The 24934-nt window shown below is 36.8% G+C and overlaps 1 protein-coding gene across 1 annotated transcript in view; it reads right to left on the bottom strand.

Annotated features, from left to right (window-relative positions):
* DSTN (destrin, actin depolymerizing factor) overlaps nucleotides 1-24934 on the bottom strand; it is a 49699-nt gene that overhangs the window by 9267 nt on the left and 15498 nt on the right. The gene's annotated exons all lie outside the window — the stretch shown is intronic.

Here is a 24934-nt window from a genome sequence, read left to right as displayed (position 1 = left end):
CAATTATATCTCAATTTAAAAAAAAGAAATAAAAAAGTGTTTATGCTGTAACGAAGAATATGGCTTTATTTGGGATTATACTGACAAGAAAAATAAACCTTTAGGTTTGAGATGAGGGAGCAGTTATACAAGATCGTCATAGCAAAAGCTCTAAAACCATTTTTTAACCTTTTAATCTTTAAGGAATGTGCTATTTACACTAACTTTACTGTGTCCATAATTTTTATATGCTTCATTAACTACTTTGGTTTGCATGTTATCTTTTCTAAAGCAATAACTGAAACTTAATAGAAATACTAAATAATGCAAAAACTTTAATGATAACCCAAAATTAATGTCAAGTAATTTGATTAAGAAATAAAAATACCTGTGGCATGAAAAGATTAACGCACACAGTGGGAGAAAACATTTGTAAACCATATATCCAATAATATGATATATAATAAACCCTTATATATTCAGAATACATAATAAACCCTTATAATTCAATAATAAAGAAGACAAATAACCCAATTTAAGGGATCTGAGTAGACATTTCTTCAAAGACAGAAAAATGGTCAATAAGCTCAACAACGTTAGTCATTAGGGTAGTGAATATAGAGCAAACCCACAATGACCTACTACTTCACAGCCACTAGGATGGCTGTAACAAAAAAGACAATAGTAAGAAATGTTGGTGAGGCTGTTGAAAAACTGGAACCCTTATACATTGCTGACAGAGCTGTTAAGCAGTACTGCTGCTTGGGTAAACAGTATAGCAGTCCCTCAAAAAGTTAAACATGCAGTTAACACCTAGCAATGCCAGTCTCCTAGGTATATACACAAGAGAAATGCAGCATAATTCATAGTAGCCAAAAATTAGAAAAAAAAACAAATGTCTATCAACTGCTGAATAAATGAACAAAATGTGGTATACCCATACAATGGAATATTATTTAGCCCTTAAAAATGTGGTTTTGACACATGCTACAAGAGGGATGAACCTTGAAAAACATTATGCTAAGTGAAATAAGCCAGACAGAAAAGGCCACATTTCATGATTCTATGTATATGAAATGTTCAAAATGGGCAAATGCACAGACAGGAAGATTAGGCAGTTTCCAGGAGCTAACAGAAAAGAGGAATGGAGAGTGACAACTAATGAATATGGATGTTGTTTTGCTTTTTGAGTGATAAAATGTGTTGGAATTTGATAGCAGTGGTGGATGCACAACTCTGTAAATATATTGAAAATCCAGTGAACTGTACTTTATAGTGTATGAATTATATCTCAATAAAGCTGTTACTTAAAAATTCATATAGGAATTCTGAGAGCTAAAATATACTAAGATCCCAGAATTTATTTAACATTAAGGTAACTGGACCATTTAATTATATTCATTATGAGCTGATATACTTCAATCCCATCTAATCCACTTCAGTTCTACCTAATCTAATCCACATTTTGTTTATAAATGGACATTTCACTCTAAAATAACAAAGTGGTAAATACAGAAAGTTAAGACTAGAAAATTACTTCCAAATCTATATAATTGTATCACTTTCCTACTTTTATTTTTTTATCCTGACCTGAAGACATGCTTACTGATTTTAGAGAGAGGAGAAGGAAGGTGTGGGGGAGAAACACTGATTGGTTTCCTCTCATACAGAACCCAAGTCCGCAACGTAGGCACATGCTCTGACCAGGAATTGAACCTGAGACCTTCCACCAGTTTACAGGATGACACTCCAACCAGCTTATCCATACCATCCACAGCCTTTTTCCTATCTTTAAAAAGTACTTTTCTTAAACCTCTTACTAAATTAGAAGTAGTACTGTTTTGATTTTCACAGTTCATGTGTGTTCAGCAAGTTAAGAATCTTTATTTTGCTTTTTTGAACAGATGAACAAAATGTTCAAAGTAACAAAATAGTGAATAACTAAAAGCAGACCCCAATTCCTGTAACTCCCAAGTCTATAATGTTGATTTGTTAGCCACACTAGCTCAACTCATCTTTAAAAACATGAAGGCAGTATTTAAAGCCTTATATCTAACCAATCAATATTTAAATTTATCTGTCAATATCTAAGTGAAGTATTTCAAACACTTTAAATTCTGAATTGGAAATTAACCAAATTAATCAGGTACCAGTAACTGAAAACAGAAAAGAAAGTGTATTCTGCAATTATAATGCAACTAATTTCAGCCAAATCAAGCTGTAATTTACAGGTACTTCAAAAGCCTCGGTAAGAAGGGGTTTGGGCTTTTTCTATGAACAGTAGGGTCTGTGAAGGTCTCTGATGAGGAGACACTTCTGCTTGAGAAAATTGACACTGAAGACCGAGAATGAGAAAATGATAAAGACAGTGGAAACAGGAAGACCACTTCTGAGACAGCTACAAATATCCAGAGGAGAAAGTTCTGAACTACAGCAGTGGAGCTGAGAACAAAAAAACAAGTCCAAGTTCATTTCAAAGTAGAATATATTATAATTGAGTGAAACATAAAGTAGCAGCATCAAAGAAGATACGCTATTCCCCAGATTGGTGACTAGAAAAATTGTGGTGTTTAAACAGAAGGGGAAGGAAGATGGGTAGAATTTGACATGTTAATTTTGAAGAATGTGCCCTGGCTGGTGTAGCTCAGTGGATTGAGCACGGGCTGGGAACCAAAGTGTCCCAGGTTCGATTCCCAGCCAGGGTACATGCCTGGGTTGCAGGCCATAACCCCCAGCAACTGCACATTGATGTTTCTCTCTCTCTCTCTCTCTCTCTCTCTCTATCTCCCTCCCTTCCCTCTCTAAAAACAAATAAATAAAATCTTAAAATAAAATAAAATAAAAGTTTACTCAGCTTTAAAAAAATTTTTTGAAGTATGTACAAGTCATTTAGGTAGAGATTTCAACCAGAAATATAAGCATGGATCTATTAGTCACAGATCTATTTAGACTACAGTCAATACCACGGAGGGACCAACATTACGTAGCAAAAGGGAAACAAGTCAAGGAGACTAAGAAGAAATAACATGAAAGCTAAAAAGAAAAATTAAGAAGGGAGAAAACAGCATCCTAGAAGCCAAGGGAGAGTGTTTTGAAGAAGGAGATCATCAATACCAAAAAATGTAAAGCTTGAGAATGTCTGAAAACAGACAACTGGGCTTGACAACTGGGCCTTGGAGCACTTCAGGAGACTGGAGGAAGGGGCAGAAGTCCAGGGAAATGGGATGAAGATTCAAGGGAACTGAGGAGGTAAAAAACAAAGGAGGGTTAATGGTCAAGGGAAGAGGGAAGACTTGAGTGCTAACTATGGAAGTTGTCTTCTCAAAGAGCTCTTGTGGTAACAAGAGAAAGGAAAACAAGGCACTAAAGAGAAAAAGGATACAAAAACCTAATAGTGAGTATTTATTGTCAGACATTTCTAAATTACCAACAAATTCTATGAGAAAGCTACTATTATTTGTTTCTTACAGATGGGAAAACTGAGGTCAGGGTCACACAGAAACTGGTAGTGAAGTGAGATCTGAACTCATGCAATTTGGCTCCAGAGAATATTCATAACCACTCATAATTAAGAGGCAGAACTCTAAAGAGACTGAGGAGATAGCATAGATGGAGATGTTAGTCTTAGTTTCCTCTAAAATAGGAAGAGGGAGGATAACAGCTGGAGGAAGAAAGATGCACTGCTAGAAACTGTGTTTGACAGGCTCTATTTCCTCTGTGAAGTGTAAGCCAGGAGGAGAAAAGCACAGCGTATGAGGGCATACTAGGTAAAGATTTAGAATAGCTGTTATGCAGAGTATCAAAGGGAATCAATCACCTGAGGACAAGCAAATGGGCTCCAAGGACATCAAAAGTTTCAGCTGAGGTCAGAGAGGGTGATGGCAGAGCAATCTGGCAGAAAGCAGATGCTGGTGGCAGGATGGCAGTGCAGGTAGAAAGAAAGGACTCTGTATAATCTTTAGATTTTATCCAAGTTTGAGGTTTCAATCATCTAATCCCAATGACTCACACATTGTTCAGACTTCTGCTTTTCTGAGCTTGCAGCCTTTACACCCAATTTCCCATCTAACACCTCCAGCTGAATGTCTCAAAGGGATCTGATGCTCAGCATGTCCAAAGTCCCCTTCTTGTCATTCTTCCTTTCTCAGGAAGATATTTTCATATCTTTTTCGAAGACATCACCATCCTAGTTACATAAGCCCCAACCCTGAGACATCCTCTAATTCCTTCTCTTTCACCTCACTTAGTTAGCTCTTTAGATTCTTATATTCTCCCAAGACATTCATATCTCTCCCTCTCTGTTGCCACTCTTCAGCCCAAGACCCCACTGCCTGTTCTGAACCCTTGCAATAACCTCCCAAGTGATTGCACAGGAGGGGAGTGAGACCAGGATGTGTGTGTACCATACTGTTTCCCTCTTCCTGGGCACAAAGAAAGACTACATTCTCCAGCCTTCCTTGAAAGTTCACCTGGGGCCATATGACTGAGTTCTGCTATACAACAACAGGTAGACACAGTGATATAAACCACTTCCAGGCATGGCTCTTTAAGGGATCCAGCTCCACCTTCTCTTGACAAGATGACCTTGGTGGATACACTTCAAGACAGAAGATGACTGCCTAGCTCTGCTGAACTCTGTATGATAGAGATGAATTTTTTCTGTGTTAAGTCAATGAGATTTGGGATGTAATTTGTTACCATAGTTGTTCAAATACAATAGACTGCCCATACCCACTGCTGAGCCCCCTCCACTCTCCAATTCATTCTCTACACTGCAGCCAGAGATGTGAAACACAGATCCTATCTCCATGCTTGAAACACTTCGATGCAATTCCATTGATCTGAGGGTAAAAAGTAATAATTCTGTAGCATGCATGATCTGACACTACCCATCTCTACAGCCTTATCTTATACCATACATGTTCTGCAATCTCATTACCTGGGCCTTGTTTTAGTCCCACTTGCCATGTTCCTTCTCACCTCGGGGCCTTTGCTCATAATATACACCCTGCTTGGATAGCACTTCTCTACCCTTCTTTGCCTGATTCACTTTTTCGATCTTAGATCAATTCTCACTTTGCAAATAAGTTTTCTAGGTCAAAACCACTATTACATGCTTCCATTTATCTCCACCCCATAGCACTTAACCACAGTTTCAATGTTCTCTCCTTAAGATTATTTAATGATTGTCTGCCCAAATAGGCTGTAAATTCCTTAAAACTAAGTTCCTTATGATAGACTGCGTGTGTCTTGTTCATTATTGTGTTCCTATGAAGAGATCAAAGATGAATCAGACTCCCAATGTAGTTTGATTATTAGCAAAGATAAAGACAACATATACAAATCTTCAATATTTGGTATAACTATTATTCCCTAATAAACTCCAATGGAAGGGAGTTTAAAGAAGGCAGGGATTAAGTTGGGGACAGGGGTACACAGGTACTCATGGGGGGGTTTCACATGTAAACTGACTTAAAGCACTCCAAAACAAGGGGACTGAAAAAATGAAAAAGTCCCTGACAAAGGGATTGACAAAGGGAACCTGGCATATACAATATGAAGGGAGGAAGCTGAGATGTGGTTCAGAACGAAAAGACCACAAATAGCAGGTTCAATAGTTTGGAGACATTGGACAGTTTTAAAAAGTAAAGTAAGATGACCAGCTAAAAGGCTAATTCAGTACGCAAGGCAAGAGGTGATCAAGGTCTTCACTGGAGTAGTGGGAGCAGTATGAGGGAGAGGGCTGGGTGTCAGTAATACATAGGTACAAACATTTGTGCTTGAGAACCACTGACTGGGAGAGGAATGGAGGAAAGGAAGGAGTCAGAATAAAATGGTAAATTTGGTGGTCAAGAGGCTGATTAATATCGCCACATGCACATTTTATCTTGCCATTGTGGTGAGGCTTTAGAGTCATTGATGACTACTAACATTATAATAACAAATTTTGTCCATGAAAATGAAAAAATAATCCACCAGGTAAAGTGTGTATTAGACTCAATTATAATGAATAAATATACTTAAATTTGTTATATCTTGATTCACTTAGTGTATCCTTGAAATAACACTGATACGGAAGATTAAACAACTCATCCCTAGTTTCTTGACAATTATTTTTATAAAGTAAAACTAAGACCATGAGGACGGACTGAGAAAGCAGGGAATACTGCCTACATTCCCATCCCAAACTGTTGCAGGGTTCCTCCATTCCTAATCTCTAAACTAGTACCAGCATTGATCCTCTCAGTAAGTTGATAGTTCTTTTTACCTTTGATTCTAAGGGAGGTAAGGGAGTGGGATTAAAAACTGGGATAAAGATTAGTGGGATGGAAAGAAAATAAAATAATCCTTAAGTAACTATAGTTTATAAACATCTTGGAGCCAAAAGAAGATAATGTAAAACTAAAGTACAGAATTGTAAGAGCAACCAATCCATCCAGGCTTCTCTACTAACTAACTAGCTGTGTCACTTTGGGCACGTCATTTAACATCTTCAAAGTAAATTAGTTCCTTCAACTAATTTATTTAGGGTAGAACACAGGACCAGTTATCAAATTTTAAAATGCACAGGAATCACCTGAAGAACTTGTTAAAAGGTAGATTTCAGATTCTGATTCAGGATATCTGGGGTAGAGTCTAAGATTTTGCATTTCCTATAAACTCTAGGTAAAAATCAGTAAAATATAGTTCTAAAATTTCATGAAATATAATAAAATCTTAGCTCAATGCTAATTTACTGCTTTGCCTACAGGTTTAATATAATAAAGCAGTAGTAATAAGAGCATCAAAGTATTTTTTGTGCCACAGACAACTAATCAAGCCTTCTGAAAATAATGTTTCAAATAAAATAAAACATATAACATTACTAGACAATTATACTGAAATATAGTTCATCTGTGATCATGACGATGATGAATTCCTGTGACAGTATCAATTTCAGTGGATTTGTTATCACAAAAAGATATTGTGGTGAATCTTAAAAGAGCTGTGACTGTACAGTCATTTGATTGCTTTTTCACTTTACATTGTCCTTTTACCTAATAGAAAAGGTCCTGTCCCATCAGTCTCATTTTTAAGTATTTTTCTAAAATGTTAGGTGACTAAGATATTAACTACTCAGATGTTGAGAAGGCTAAAGCTTATTTTAAAAGGCAAAATCAAATTCAGTGTTGATTTTAAATTTCTTTTTTAAAATTATTTATATTCAATTACAAAGTTTACCAATAAAGACTATTCAAGAATATTCTGAACATAGCACCAAAATTTGCTGCACGGCTCAGAAGGAATATCTTGAGAGTAAAAATAGATTGCTATTGCAACAAGAGCTTTGTGATTACCTTAAAAAGATATGTTATCCACAACTTTGGTTTCACTGTGTTCTGTACCACTGACCACTGGAGAATAACAGTGGCTCTCAGAACTCCACCCTCATGTCAAAACAGTTGCTGTTACATTACTTCACTGTGTTTTATCTCACTTGACTACCAGTTTTTAACTTGTTCATGAAGCATAATGGATCTCAAACCCATCAGTCTCTTCTGGCAAAGCTTTTGTAAAACACTGATTCAGACATTAGGCGAGGTACTGCCTCAATACTCAAGATTCACTAACTGTACTCACTCTTCTTTAAATAAAGTTACTACTCACAAATAGAAGGGGAGTAAATGCTACAGAAAATTTGTAACACTGGACATTTTAAAGCTGTAAGTGAGGAAACACACTTAAAACATTAATTCTCTCAATTCTAGCATAAGGGTAAGTGCCATTTCAAAGGAGTATCAAGTTTTTCTGATTCAATTTTTATAAAAATCTGAACCAGTCCAAACCCTAAATGTAATAACTTAACAGCCACCCATCCTAAACCAACATATCAGAAACAAGAGTATATTTCTACACCATTAACTTAAGTAGGATACCTAACTTTGGCTCCATAATTAATGCCAAGTACACTTTACCCAACACTCATTGGAGAAAAAGGAACGAAAGCTATTTTCCTCCCTCAAAATATTAATTTAAAAAATTATTTTTCTAAGCTAAGAGTCTAAAATATTTGACAGAATACTGCATACAGAAAAATACAATTTCAAATTTACACCTAGCAGAAAACAATTCCTTTCTCAACCTACCAACCATTAAAAACCCAGCATAACTGCTAATCAAAGAAGTTGGGGAGCTTAAAAATGGGTTCATGTTTCTCCTTTATTTACAACATGCCTTGCACAAGGACCAGAAGAAACAGAAAACTAACTGAGTACAAAATATTTGAGCTTTTGGTTGAGCAATAGTGTTGAGACAACAAATAGAATGAGTGACAGTGCTTAAGATATGAGCAACATTTCCATACAGAAGTGCTAGAGCCCTATAGATCCATGTTAAAATGAGGGGATCTAATCTTATCTCCCTCCAAAGTAGAAAATGAGATTTAAAAAAAGAAAAGAAAAAGAACATAAATCCACAAGGACAAGGAGAGCAGAAGAAAAATGGAAGTTCAAATAAGGAAAATTAGTAAAATTAGTTTGAGAAGCACTGAGATCCCTAGGACCCCCTCTCCTGGACTCCACCCAGCCACCACCTCCACATCCTTGGAATTTGGGAGTTCATTTTCTGTAGGGTATATGCAGTAGGTCTTCCTGGCTTTTCATCATACTGAAAACAGGAAACAGGTTAACATATGTAAATGAATGCTAACACACTCTACCACCATTACTACCTTGAGGCCTAACAGAACTTTCTGTGATGATTCAAATGTTCTATATCCATTGTGTCCAATATGGGAGACAGTACAACACATGACTATGAAATGTGGCTAATACACTAGAGGGACTAAATTTTTTATTTTATTTTAAATAATTTAACATAAAATTAATTCTCAACACTAAAATAGTATGTTTTGAGGAAACAAACTTATAAAAGATGTCACAGTTTTCTGCCTTGAGAAAGGCAGAGAGGTTAAATTTAAATTTAGCCTGAGGTTCCATATTTAAATTTATGAAACCTCAGCTATTATGCCATGTATTGATAGAAGAATACCTCTAACGGCAAGAATTTCAATTCTAGTTTACTATAATAATTATGGTCAAATATTTCTGGGGGCAAATAAGCAATGTTAGGGAGAGATTCAGATAGACATTTTTGTTTGTTTAGAAATATCCTGTTAATTTGGAAGTCAAAATGACCAAAATCAAGAATAGTTTATAAAACTTCAGACAAGAAGGTTTAACTTTAAACAAAGATTTTAATTCTTCTTTTATTTTACTTTTCAATTACAGTTGACATTCACATTATTTTGACACAAACTTTAGTTGAGTTCTGATAATCCACTACCATCAGACTAGTTCATATTATTTTGTATTCATTTCAGGTGCACAGCATAATGGTTAGGCAATCATACACTTCCCAAAGTGGCTCCCCCAATATTTCCAGTATCCACCTGGCACCATACACAGTTATTACAATAGTATTGACTATATTCCCTAGGCTATAGTTTACATCCTCCTATTTTGTAACTACCAATTTGTACTTCTTAATACCTTCATCTTTTTCACCCGGCCTTAACAACCCTGTTCCCCTCTGGCAACCATCAATCTGTTCTCTGCAACTATGAGTCTACTTCTATTTTGTTTGTTCATTTATTTTTGTTTAAATTCCACATGTAAGTGAAATTATATGGAGACACTTTTCCAAAGAGGACATACAGATGGCCAATATATATGTGAAAAGATGCTCAAAATCACTAATATTCAAAGGAATACAAATTAAAAACCACAATGATCTATTACCTCACACCTGTGAGAATGGCTATTATCCATAAGTCAACAAGTGTTGGTGACGCTGTAAAGGAAAGGGAACCCTTCTGTACTGTTGGTGGGAATGCAGATTGGTGCAGTGACAATAAAAACAGTATGGAGGAATCTCAGGAACTTAAGAATGAAACTGCCTCATGACCCAGTGATTCCATTTCTGGGTACATATCTGAAGAAATCCAAAACACTAATTTGAAAAGATAGTATGCACCCCATGTTCACTACAGCATTATTTACAATAACCGAGATAAGGAAGCAACACAAGTGCCCATTGATAGAGAAATGGATTAAAAAGTTGTACATACATACAATAAAATATTACTCAGCCATAAAAAAGAATTATTTTACCACTTGCAACAGCATGAATGGACCAAGGGGGTATTATGCTAAGTGAAATAAGTCAGAGATAGATTTTCTTATAGATGGTATAACAAAAAGTTCTTTTGTTCCTTTTGGGGGGACAAATTGGATTTAAGGAAGAACTGAAATAATTACTTTAAAATACAAGGTTTATTTAATAGCAATACAGATAATGCCACTTTTTGTAACATTAAACACAGAGTTATTCCAGATGAATTTTATAATTAATTAGGTTATATGTTTTTAAAATAAATAGAAAAAGTCAGATACTGAATTTTTAAATTTGCTGTATTCTTATAAACAGAATTTAGAAAACTTATTAAACCTTAGAAGACTTTTTAAAAAATATATTTTATTGATTATGCTATTACAATTGTCTCATTTCCCACCCATTACTCCCCTCTGCCCTGCACATCCCCTCACACCCACATTCCCCACCCTTTGTTCATGTTGCTGGGTTATACATATAAGTTCTTTGGCTTCTACATTTCCTATACTATTATTCTTAACCTCCCCCTGTCTATTTTCTACCCACCATTTATGTTACTTATTCTCTGTACCTTTCCCCTTCTCTCCTCCTCCCACCCCCCTGTTGCTAACCTTCCATGTGATCTCCATTTCTGTGGTACTGATCCTGTTCTAGTTGATTGCTTAGTTTGCTTTTGCTTTTGTTTTAGGTGTGGTTGTTAATAACTGAGTTTGTTGTCATTTTACTATTCATATTTTAATCTTCTTTTCCTTAGTTAAGTCCCTTTAACATTTCATATAATGGCTTGGTGGTGACGAACTCCTTTAACTTGACCTTATCTGAGAAGCACTTTATCTGCCCTTCCATTCTAAATGAAAGTCTTGCTGGGTAGAGTAATCTTGGATGTAGATCCCTTGCCTTTAATGACTTGGAAAACTTCTTTCCAGCCCCTTCTTGCCTGAAAGGTCTCTTTTGAGAAATCAGCTGACAGTTTTATGGGAACTCCTTTGTAGGTAACTGTCACCTTTCCTCTTGCTGCTTTTAAGATTCTCTCATTTTTAATCTTGAGTAATGTAATTATGATGTGCCCTGGTGTGTTCCTCCTTGGGTCCAACTTCTTTGGGACTCTCTGAGCTTCCTGGACTTCCTGGAAGTCTATTTCCTTTGCCAGATTGGGGAAGTTTTCCTTCATTATTTGTAAGTTTTCAATTTGTTGTTCTTCCTCTTCTCCTTCTGGCACCCCTTTAATCCAGACGTTGGAACGTTTAAAGATGTCCTGGAGGTTCCTATGCCTCTCCTTATTTTTTTGAATTCTTGTCTCTTCATTCTTTCCTGATTAGATGTTTCTTTCTTCCTTCTGATCCACACCATTGATTAGAGTCCCAGTTTCCTCCCATCACTATTGGTTCCCTATACACTTTCCTTTATTTTACTTAGCATAGCCTTCATTTTTTCATCTAATTTGTGACCAAATTCAATCAGTCCTGTGAGCATCCTGATTACCAGTGTTTTGAACTGTGCATCTCATAGGTTCGCTATCTTTTCATTGCTTAGTTATATTTTTTCTGGAGCTTCGATCTGTTCTTTTGTTTGGGCCATTTTTTGGTCTCCTGGAGCCTGCTACATATAAGGGGTGGAGCCTTAGGCGTTCGGGGGGGGGGGGGCAACCCACGTGGCTGCTTTGTGATGCTGTATGTGGGGGAGGGGTCAAGAGGGAACAATGTCACTTGCTCAGCTCTCTGAGGGATTTCAGTCACTTCCCCCACTACCCACAAGCAAGGTGGGCCCTTCTGGTGCTGATTCCAGGGTGGGTGGATTTGTGTATGTTCTAGGACCCTGTGGGTCTTTCCAAGGAACTCTCCTGTGAGGCTGGGACTTTCTCCTGCTGCTGCCTCAACCCCCTACAGGTGTTTTCAACCAGTGGTTTGAGGTGTTATTTCCCTAGGCTGGGACCCCAGGTTGTGAGGTCTGCCTCGCTCCCCAGGTGTCCCTCATGGTTTAGCCGCACATGAATGTCGGACTGCCAGCTCCACCAGTTGCTGCCTTGCCTGCCCCGCTCCACAATCCACTGCTTCACTGGGTCCACCAGCCACCTTGCCAGCCCCAGTCCTCTACCACTGCTTTGCCGTGAGTCCTTTCCATCCAGCTGCCTGCCTCCGCCCCTCCTACCAGTCTGGATGGATGTTTCTTCTTTAACTACTTGGTTGTCGGACTTCCATCCAGTTCGATTTTCTGTCAGTTCTGGTTGTTTTTTGTTTTTAAATTGTTGTCCTTATTTAGGTTGTGGGAGGAAGCACAGTGTGTCTACCTATGCCTCCATCTTGGCCGGAAGTCTAGAAGACTTTTTTAGTCAGAGGAGAAGGCACACCCTAAGTCAGAGTCAGACTGAATCAAATCATACTTACTCAAATAACTTGAGCCAGTACGCTGACTTCTCTAACCTCAGTTTCATTACAGTAAAATGTGAATCATGATCACTCTAAATCGAGAGGATTGACACAGCAACACATTACATGTAAATCACCTAAGTAGACTGCCTGGCAATGGTACCATTCAGTAAGTAAAGACCCGTTATTAACCAGAAAACCTGTTAGAACTTCTTCAACTCATTCTAGTTACCTATATGGCCTTTAGGTAATGGAAGGTTATGGATAAAAGAAATCCATATGGCTTAACATTTCTATTTGAATTAGATTGAAATAATTTCTGTTCTCTGATGACCAGAACTATGGATTAAAAAAACATATTGACATTCCCATGACTATTAAATGGTTGACTAGCAACAACAAGCAGGAACAAAAAGAATAAAAGTCCTCTTTAACACAATTAAGATTCAGTTACACTGCTACCTCTTGCCATTATCCTAGGCACAACTATCACCTATGGCCATAAATCAAAATCCAATGCTGAAAACTGGGGCCCTATGGGGTTTAGGCAGGGGCCTAAAATTTGTCCCTGCCCTACACAGCAATCTTTGATAAGTTCAAAATGTCCAGAGATGCTGGGTATAGTTTTATAGATGGTGCCTTGCTTAAGGAGTGCCTGGGTCAAGACAGCTAATTTCAAGGAATGTGCCTGCAGAGCTTCTACAGTTCAAAGGAGTGCCATCTGTTTGTGTTCTGAGGCCACATCACCCAGAGGAAGCACCATTACACAATTTATACAAAGTCACTCACTATATAGGCTATCAGTGACCCAGAAAATGTTCCAAGTTAAGTCACCCCCAAAACGAGAGTGACTGTTAAATTTACAACCAATTTCCAGTTATAGAAGTGCTTCCTACAGACAGTGGCTTTGAGATAGCCTATGCAGACTAAATAGCAATTTTACTAGCTGTGAATTAATTTTAAAGAGTTCTACTAAAACAATTTTATGGTTACACCTTACTTAGTGGGATAAAAATTCATCCAATAACAAACTCTATGCAATACCCCCCCCACCAAAATAAGAAAAATCAAACCTTACAGAAAAAACATGTTAACAGCCAAAGTGGATTAGATATAATAAAACCCAGCTACTAAAAATAATCAATTTCATTCAGATCTTATTTTATAGATAATACTGTGTTTGTTAATACCCAGCTTGCCCCAACAACAAGGCAAAAGTCAGAAAGGGAGGACAGGAACACTGGAAACAATAAAAGTTTTATAAGCCTGATAGAAAAAAAATAATACTCCCTACTCCTCCTTTCCTCAAAAACACTAGCAACCTAGGAGTAGTAGGCACAATGGCAAATAACCCTATACCTTTACTGTTTTCTTTCAAGAATTTTCAATCTCCTTCAGGATAAAATCCATGCTATATCAAGCCCTTTATGCCCTATTTCTCCAGCTTCCTTTCCCACTTCTCCTGACACATACCTCTTTATTCTAGTCATGTACAATTCCTTGTGATTCCGTGAATACACTATGTTCTCTTGTTATGCTTCACCTTCCTCCTCTTCACCTGGTTAAGTATTCTAGGGCTCAGCTCACACATCACCTCCTCTTGGAAGACAGGTCTTACTTGGCCCCTCAATGCCACCTCTAATCCTCCAGGGTTATCTAACACCATGATTGTCTACTGGTTGTCTGATTCTCTTACTGCCTTAAGTGAAACAACTAGCTCTCAGTATCTTTTTTAAAAAAAACCTATTCTACCTAAGAACTATCATCTACTTTTTCAAGTTAAAAAAAAACAAAACAAAACCCTGATTATCCCTTAAAATTGTTCTGAAATATACTATTATTTTCAAGATATTTAAACCATTCTTTGAGTTACAATTCTTCAACTTATATCGAGCAAAACTTTTTTCATCTTAAAACTTCAGGGTTTTGACTTCCGAATAGGGTCATGGCAGAAGTGGGGTAATAGCATGCACCCCTATGCCAACCCCAGGGAGTACTATTCCAAATGGAGTTGTAGAGTACCTTCTGTAGTCTTGAATAAAAAATTGTCAGTCATTTTACTAATAAACAGGTTGGATACCTAAAGCTGCCTAAGCTGTGGAGAAAAAAGACCAGGAGAACTTTCACATCTGCACAGCAGCTGCACATACTTATAAAATTCTTTTATTGTTCCAGCAGCACAGGCCACACTTGGGGTTGAGCCTCACAGTCAGCTGGCCTAAGGATCGATCTCCTGTATAAACAGGACAACAGCAACCAGGACCAAACTACAAAGGAGGGCCCACAACATCCCACAATGGACTTTCCTAGAGCATCCAGCTCAGGAGATCAAGGAGACCACACCACTGGGTCCCACAGGACACTTAATACAAAAGGTCACCACAAAGACTGGGAGTCACATCCAATCTTTCTAGTACATAGACACAAATACAAAGAGACAACCAAAATGGGGAGACAGAGAACAAGCCCCAACTGAAAAACAGGAGAAATGTCCACAAAAAGAGCTAAATGAAATAGAGGCAAGCAGTCTATTAGATAAAGAGTTCAATGTAATGGTTATAAGGATATTCCAGCAACTTAGAACTACAAGACCATGCAAAAAGACACAGAAGACATGGAAAAGAACCAGTCAGAAATGAAGAATACTGTATTTGACATCAAGAATACACTGGAGGAAATAAAAACACACTGGAAAAATAAAAAGTACACTGGATGAAGCAAAGGATTGGATCAGTGATTTGAAAGACATATTAAAAAAAAACACCCAATCAGAGCAGCAAAATGAAAAAAGAAATTAAAAATGAGGATAGTTTAAGAGAACTTCGGGACAACATGTAACAACATCCACATTATAGGGCTACCAGAAGGAGGAGAGAGCAAGCAAGGGATCGAGAACCTATTTGAAGAACTAATGACTGAAAACTTCCCTAACTTGGTGAAGGAAAAAGACAGACTAAAAGTAAAGTGATGGAAAAAGATATTTCATGCAAATGGAAATTAAAAAAAAGCTGGGGTAGCAATACTTACATATCACAAAATAGACTTTAAAACCAAGGCTATTATAAGAGACAAAGGAGGACACTACATAATGATAAAAAAAGCAATCCAACAAAAAGATGTAATTACGGTAAACATTTATGCACCCAACAAAGGAGCACTCAAATATTTAAAGCAAATCTTGAAGGACATAAAGAGAAACACTGACAGTAACGCACTTATTGCAGGAGATTTTAACACTCCATTGACATCAATGGAAAATCAACAAGGAAACAGTGGCTTTGAATAACACACAAAGATTTAATTGATATCTTCAAAGCATTTCATCCCAAGACAGCAGAATACACATTCTTTTCTCTTTTCAAGTGCACGTAGAAAATTTTCCAAGATAGACCACATGTTAAGACATAAAATGTTTCAATAAATTTAAGATGATTGAAATCATATCAAGTATCTTCTCTGACCATAATAAAATGAAACTAAAAATTAACCGTAAGAAAAAAACACACATAAAGTTATGGGGGCTAAATAACATGTAATTAAATAATGAATAGGTTAACAATGAGATCAATGAAGAAATCAAAAGTTACTTTTTTTTTTAAAGATTTTATTTATTTATTTTTAGAGAGGGAAGGGAAGGAGAGAGGGAGGGAGAGAGAGAGAGAGAGAGAGAAACATCAATGTGTGGTTGCTGGGGGCTGGGGGCTGTGGCCTGCAACCCAGGCATGTACCCTGACTACGAATCAAACCTGCGACACTTTGATTCTCAGCCCGCGCTCAATCCACTGAGCTACGCCAGCCAGGGCAAAAGTTACCTTGAAACAAATGAAAATGTGAACACAACAACCCAAAATCTATAGGACGCAGCAAAAGCAGTCATCAGAGGGAAATTCATAGCATTAGAAGGCTCCCTCTAGAAGTGAGAAAAAACTCAAACAATCTAACTTTAAACTTAAGAAAAGGGGGAAAAAAAACAAAGCCCAAAGTAGAAAGAAGGAAATAATAAATATTGGAGCATAAATAAAAAAATAGAGTTTATATACACAATACAAAAGATTAATAAGTGGAAGAGATTGTTCTCTGAAAAGATAAACGAGGCTGACAAACCTTCAACTGGACTCATCAAAAAAAAAAAAAAAGAAAAAAGAAAAAAAGAAAGAAAGAAAAGAAAAAAAGAGGACCCAAATAAATAGAATGAGAAATAAGAGAGGAAAAGTAAAAACTGACACCAAAGAAATACAAGAGATTGTACAAAAATATTACAAACTATATGCTAACAAATTGGATGATTTGGAAGAAATGGACAAATTCCTAGAAACATACAATCTTGCAAAACTGAATCAGGAATAATCACAGAGTCTGAACAGATTATTATAAGTGGTGAAATTGAAGCAGTAATCAAACCCCCCCCAATAAATCAAAGTCCTGGACCAGCCCTGGCTGGTGTGGCTCAGTGGACTGAGTGCTGGCCTGAGAACCACAGGGTCGCCAATTCGATTCCCAGTCTAGGGCACATGCCTGGGTTGCAGGTCAGGTCCCCAGTGCAGGGTACATGAGAGGCAACCACACACCGATACTCTCTCCCTCTCTTCCTCCCTCCTTTCCCCTCTCTAAAAATAAATAAATAAATAGTTTCTTAAATGTTAAAAATAAATAATGCTTGGGGGAAGAAAAAAGTCCTGGACCACATGGCTTCATTGGGTGAATTTTACCAAACATTCAAAGAACACCTCTCCTCAAACTAATCCAAAAAATTCAAGAAAAGGGTAGACTACCAAGCTCATTTTATGAGGCCAGCATTATCCTAAATTCAAAAACCAGATAAAGACACTACAAAGAAATTAAATTATAAGCCATTATCCCTGATAAACACAGATAATAAAATGCTCAAGAAAATATTAGTGAACCAGATATAGCAATACATCATAAAGATCATACACCATGATCAAATGGGATTTATTCTGGGGATGCAAGGTTGCTATAATATCCACAAATCAAAAGACATGATATGCCACATAAACAAAATGAAGGATAAAAACTACATGATCAATAAACAGATGCAGAAATGCATTTGATAAAATCCAGCATATATATGATAAAAACCCTCAGCAAAGTAGAAGTAGAGGGAAAAAACCTCAACATGATAAAGGCCATATATGACAAACCCACAGCCAACATCATATTCAATGGGCAATAACTAAGTGTTTCCCTTAAGATCAGAGAAAAGATAGAAATTTCTATTTTCACCACTCTTAGCCAACACAGTACTGGAAGTCCTAGCCACTATAGCAATTAGACAAGAAATAAAAAGCATCCAAATTGGAAAGGAGGAAGTAAAACTGTCATCATTCACAGATGACATGATATTGTACACAGAAAACCCTAATGACTCCACCAAAAAGCTACTACAGCTAACAAATTAATTCAGCAAAGTAGCAGGATACAAAATTAATATTCAGAAATCAGTGGTACTTTTCTATACACTAATAATGAATGATCAGAAAGAGAAACTAAGAAAACAATCTTATTTACTATTGTAACAAGAAAAATAAGGTACTAGGAATAAATTTAACCAAAGAGGTAAAAGACCTATACTTGGAAAACTATACGACATTGATGAAAAAAAATGAGGAAGATACAAAAAGTGGAAACATACACCATGTTCATTGATTAGAATAATTAACATGACTGAAGTGTCCATATTGCCCAAAGCAATCTACAGATTCAATGAAATTCCTATTAAAATACCAATGGTATAACTTCATAGATCCAGAACATTCCAAAAATTTATATGGAACCAAAAAAGACCACAAATAGCCTCAGCAATCTTGAGAAATAACAAAGTTGGAGAGATCAATACCTGATATCGAACTATACTTACAAGGCCACTGTTATCAAAACAGCCTGGTACTAGCGTAAGAACAGACACACAGATCAATTGAACAGAACAGAGAGCCCAGAAATCAACACACGCCTATATGATCAATATTTGACAAAGGAGACAAGAGCATACAATGGAGTAAAGACAGTCTCTTCAATAAATGTTGAACAAATTGGACACATGCCAAAAAAAAAGAAAAGAAACTAGACCACCAATTTACACCATACACAAGAATAAACTCAAATGGATTAAAGACTTAAATGTTAAGACTCAAAATCATAAAAATCCTAGAAAACATAGGCAGTAAAATCCTGGATATCTATTGGAGCAGTATTTTTGCTGACATGTCTCCTAGGGCAAGGGAATAAAGGAAAAAATAAACAAATGAGGCTGCATCAAACTATAAGGCTTTTGCACAGCAAAGAAACCATCAACAAACTGAAAAGGGAACCCACTGAATAGGAGAACATATTCACCAATTATACATATGACAAGGGGTCAATTTCCAAAATATATAAACAACTTATACAACTCAACACCAAGAAGACAAACAATCCAATTAAAAAAATGGGCAAAAAACCCAAATAAGACATACGGATGGCCAACAGAAATATGAAAAGATAATCAACATCACTAGCCATCAGAGATATGCAAATTAAAACCATAATGAGATATCACCCACCTGGAGTAGGGGGGCACTGAGTGAAAGAAGGTAAAGGGATTAGCAAATGAACATATATACATAACCTATAGACACAGACAACAAGTCATGGCCAGAGAGGCAGGCAGGGGCTGGGTGGAGGCAGGCAAAGGTAGAGAAATGGGGACATTTGTAACAGTGTTAACAATAAAAAAAGGAAAGGAAATGTTAGGGTTTTCAAGGTGGGGAGGGAAGCAAAAAAAACTTCTAAGCAAATTTTATTGATCTCCCTTGGAATATTTTGGTCCTGATGAAATCTGCTATTACTGTCTTTATCCTGAAGATACAGAACTTCACTCCTCTGAAATAGTTCACATATACTTATGATTCTTTGTTTTTAGACTCCTCATAAATGACAAGAAAAAAACTTGTAAAGATGGAAAAATTTCACACTACATTTTTAAGTGACAACTCACTGCATCAATCTCATCAGGGAAACATGAATCTCCTCTGGACAAAGTTAAAAAACTTTTTTCTTTTACCTATAATTGATGATATTCATTTTAGGTGTATAACATAATGAACCATTAATTATATATATTGCTACATGATCACCACAATAAGTCTAATTAACATACATCACCATACATAGTTACAATTTTTTTACTTGTATTGAGAACTTTTCAGATTTATTCTTAGCAACTTCCAAATATTCAATACAGTACCATTAACTATGTTCACCATGCTGTACATTACATCTCCATGACTTATTTATTTTATAACCAGAAGTCTGTACTTTTGACCATCTTCACCCATTTTGCCTACCCTCTGCCCACTGCCTCTGGCAACTGCTAATCTATTTTCAGTATCTGTAAGTTCAGGTGATTTTTTTTTTGAATGTGTTTTGTTTTTAAATTCCTCATATTAGTGAGATAATTTGTTGTCAGTTTTTGTTTCCTTTTGATAAATAACCAGAAGTGGGGCTACTAGAGCATACTGTAGTTCTATTTTTAATTTTTTTGAGGGAAGTCCATCCTGTTTTCCATAATCACTGCACAATTTACATTCCCACCAACAGTGCACAATGGTCCTTTTCTCCACATCCTCACCAATACTTGTTATTTCTTGTCTTTTTGATAACAGCCATTCTAAAACATGTAGTTAATTTATGACAAAGAAGTCAAGAATATACAGTGAGGAAAGGACAGTCTCTTCAATAAATGGTGTTAGGAAAACTGGACAGCCGCAAGCAAAAGAATGAAAATGGACACCAGTTTTACACCATACACAGAAAGTGATTGAAAATGGATTAAAAACTTGAATGTAAGACCTGAAATCATAAAATTCCTAAAAGAAAGCACAGGCTGTAAACTCTGACATAGGTCTTGGTGATAATTTTGGGGGGTTTGGCAACAAAAGCAAAAAAATGAAGTGGGAATACAACAAACTAAAACACTTATGCAAAGCAAAAGAAACTATCAATGAAATGAAGTGTCAACTAAAGAATGGAAGAAAATACTTGCAAACTGTGTATCTGGTTAGGGATTAAGATCCAAAATATATAGAGAACTCATACAACTCAACAGCAAAAAAGGACATTTCAATTTAAAAATGGGTATAGGATTTGAATAGACATTTTTGCAAAGAAGACATACAGATGTTCAACAGGTACATGAAAAGGTGCTCAGCATCAATAATCACAGGGAAATGCAAATCAAAACCACAATTAGATATCACCTTAATTCAGTATCTTTATCAATTTCTTCTGCCCAACATATACCCCATCTACCCAGAATTGTGAAGCTGCATAATGAATGTTTACTTAATCAATACAAGCTCTACTTCATGTTCTATTCTAAAAGTCACAAACACATACTTTTTATTGTTAAATGTGTCTGATATGTGAGCATCACTTAATTTCAGAGCAAATGCTAGATAAGAGCCATTAATGTATACAGCAATCAATATTCAAAGAACATAACCATTAAAAAATCAACATCCCATAGGACACATGGACATGTTTCAAAATTTCTGAAATCTATACTCTTGTTAAATAACTTTTTGACTGTGCAGTTCAAAAAATAAAAAAGGGCACTATTTAATAAGAATGTATCTATTAGTAGTTTTACACAAGAAAGAAAAAATGACTGTTTCAAGCATTTATCAATATTGGAAAATGTTCTCTACAATATTCTGTTTCATTCTTCAGGAAGACAGGAAATTTACAAAAGAATATATTCAAACCTCAGTTCCCAAATGTTTCCCACCTCAAACAATTAATTCAGTTCTCAACTAAGTTGTTCACAGAAAAAATGTCTCAGTGGTCAATTCTTGACCTGACAACCCTTTCAGTGCTGATGTCTGTATTTTTTAAAAGGTTTTATTTTTTCAGAGAGAGAGGGGAAGGGAAGGAGAAGGAGAGAAACATCGATCGGTTGCCTGCCCCCAACTGAGGACCTGGCCCACAACCCAGGCATGTGCCCTGAGCAGGAATCAGACTGGCAACCTTTCAGTTCTCAGGCTGGTGCTCAATCCACTGAGCCACACCAGCCAGGACAGATACCTGTATTTCTAATGGGAAAAAAATGATTCAGTTTTCAAAAAAATCACTTCTCAAACTGCCTTCCAGAATGAATTAATTTCAATAACTAGGGTTTCTCAACTAAAGAATGGAATACTACTCACCATAGAAAGGAACAAACTGCTGATGCACAAATGCCTTTTACTAAGTGAAAAGAAGTCAGATTCAAAAGATACAATTGGACGATTCCAGTTATAACATTCCAGCAAAGATACAACTATAGAGACAAAAACCCTATCAGTGGTTATAGAGGTTGGGAGCAGGAATTAACATGAGGAAGTTTTTTTCAAAGTGAAGGAAATATTCTATATTTTGATTGTGGTGGTATATACACAGTTATACAACTGTGTATACTTTTCATATTTCAAAATTAGTAGAAAGACACAGAAACCACCCAAGTGTCATTAAGTGATAACTGGATAAAGAAAATGTGGTACATATATATTGGGTTGGCCAAAAAGTTCATTTGTCTGTAAAGCGGCTCTACTTGTGTTTAGTTGTCTTTAACTTCATTTGACACAATTTTGCTAGACTGCAGTGTGACAGTTGTCGTATCAGTGAGCATTGAAAAAAAAACTACTTCCAGTCAAATGGAGGCATAGGTAAACATGCCTCACCTCTGTGCACAATAATAGGAAAATACACAAGCAGACTACAAATCAAATAAGGCCCAGAACTGTCAGAAAATTGAGCTATGTGGAAGTCAGACAACCTAGGATTTAAAGAAACCACATTCATCCAGACCTGTAGGAGGGGCAGAGATGCAGAGAGGTGTGGAGAGTTGGAGAAGCGCTGAGATGTGTGGAGCAGTGAATGGCGCAGAGAGGTGTGGAGATGGGAAGAGGTGGTTCCATATCCACAAGAGGAGGATAAAAATTGGGAGGATTAACTCAGCAAGCAAGGGATCCCAGCCCCAGTCCAAACTACCCAGCCAAGGGTTCCAGCACCAGAAAGATAAATCCCCATAACTTCCAGCTGTAAAAATCGGTGGGGTTTGAAGCAGTGGAAGAAAGTGCTGGATTCTCAAGAGCTAATTCTCAAAAGACTCCTCTTAAAGGACCCACAACAGACTTAGGACTCACACAGACCCACCCCTTCTGGGATTAAGCACCAGGGCAACAGCTAGAAGGACACCAGAGGCAGAAGAGGCAGGAAAGTGAAGAGTGAGTGCTGGTAGATTGCTTCCTCCTGGGCAAAACTCCAGAGGCCAGCCTGTGGTACTGTCCCCTCTCCAAACCTTCCCTAACACAGAACAACAGAGCAGTAACACGGATTGCCCCACCATGATGATTACCTAAGCTTCTGCCCCATACAACTTAATAGGTGTGCTTTTCTACCAGAGGCCACATTACTAAGACAGGGAGTCAAAGCAGCTCTACCTAATACACAGAAACAAACACAGAGAAGCTGCCAAAACAAAGAGACAAAAGAAATATGGCCCAAATGAAAGAACAGAACAAAACTCCAGAAAAAGAACTAAATGAAATGGAGATAAACAACCTATCAGATGCACAGTTCAAAACACTGGTTTATCAGGATGCTCCAGGAACTCCCTGGGTTCTTCAATGCCATAAAAAAGACCCAGGAAGAAATGAAGGTTGCATTAAGTGAAATAAAGAAAAATCTACAAGGAATCAATGGTGGAGGGGATAAACCTGAGAATCAAATCAACAATTTGGAACATAAGGAAGGAAAAAGAATTCAATAAGAACAGCAGGAAGAAAAAAGAATAAAAAAAAAACCCAAACAAACGCTGGCTGGTGTAGCTCAGTGGATTGAGCACGGGCTTTGAACCAAAGTGTCACAGGTTCGATTCCCAGTCAGGGTACATGCTTGGGTTGCAGGCCATGACCTCCAGCAACCACACATTGATGTTTTTTTCTCTCTCTCTATCTCCCTCCCTTCCCTCTCTAAAATTAAATAAATAAAATCTTAAAAAAAAAAATTAAAAATAAATAAATAAATAAAAAACAAGGATAGAATAAGGAGCCTTTGGGACATCTCCAAATGTACCAACATCTGAATCACAGAGATTCCAGGAGGACAGAAAGAGCGAGAAATTGAAAATTTATTTGAAAAAATAATGAAAACACTTCCCTAATTTGGTGAAGGAAATAAACATACAAGTCCAGGAAGCACAGAGAGCCCCAAACAAGATGGACCCTAAGAGGACCACACCAAGACACATCATAAGTAAAATGCCACAGGTTAAAGATAAAGGAAGAATCTTAAAAGCAGCAAGAAAAAAGCAGAGAGTTACCTACAAAGAAGTTCCCATAAGACTGTCAGTTGACTACTAAAAAGAATCTTGGCAGGTTAGAAAGGACTGGCAAAAAGTATTCAAAGTAATGAAAACCAAGGACCTACAACCTATATTACTCTATCCAGCAAAGCTATCATTTAGAATGGAAGGGTAGATAAAATTCTTCCCAGACAAGGTAAAACTAAAGGAGTTCATCATCACCAAGCCATTATTATATGAAATGCTAAAGGGAACTATGTTAAGAAAAAGATGATCAAAACAATGAACATTACAATGGCAATAAATTCACAAATATCAATAACTGAATCCAAATGACAAACTACACAAACAAGTAGAACAGGAACAGAATCATAAGTATGGACATCATTTGGAGGGATATCAGCTGGAAAGGGGACAGGAAAGAATGGGAGGAAAGGTACAGGGATTAAGAAGCACAAACTGGCAGGTACAAAATAGACAGGGGATGTTAAGAACAGTAAAAGTGATGGAGAAGCCAAAGAACTTATGTGCATGACCCATGGACACGAACTAAGGGGTGACTGCTGGAGGTAATGGGGTAACAGGTGGAGGGGGGCAAAGTGGGAAAACTGTGACAACTGTAGTAACATAATCAATAAATATATTATTAAAATATTAATACTGGTGAATTTTTGTGTAGCCATTTTAATATTGAAGATTAAAGAAAATACACATTTTCAATATATTATGCTTTATTATCTTGAGAAATGTAAAAACGCTACCAAAACACACAAAAAAAGATTTGGACAGCATATGGAGAAGGTGTGTGACTGACTGAACATGTCAAAAGTGGTTCATGAAGTTTTGCGCTGGCCATTTCTCACTAGATGATACTCCATGGTTGGATAGACCCACTGAAGTTGACAGTGATCGAATCAAGACATTAATGAAGAACAATCAATGTCCTATCACGTGGGAGATGGCCAACATCCTCAAAATATCCAGCTCAATAGTTATTGGTGAAAATAAAAAATCAGCCTTTTATTTTACAGAAAAAACTAGAGAGACTTTTGGGCCAACCCAATTCATGGAATACTACTCAGCCTTGAAAAAGCAT

This window comes from Phyllostomus hastatus, unplaced genomic scaffold (assembly GCF_019186645.2).
Source record: "Phyllostomus hastatus isolate PE091 unplaced genomic scaffold, TTU_PhHast_1.1 phas_contig_17, whole genome shotgun sequence".
Classification (NCBI taxonomy): Eukaryota; Metazoa; Chordata; class Mammalia; order Chiroptera; family Phyllostomidae; genus Phyllostomus; species Phyllostomus hastatus.
This window is presented reverse-complemented; position numbering and strand designations above follow the sequence as displayed.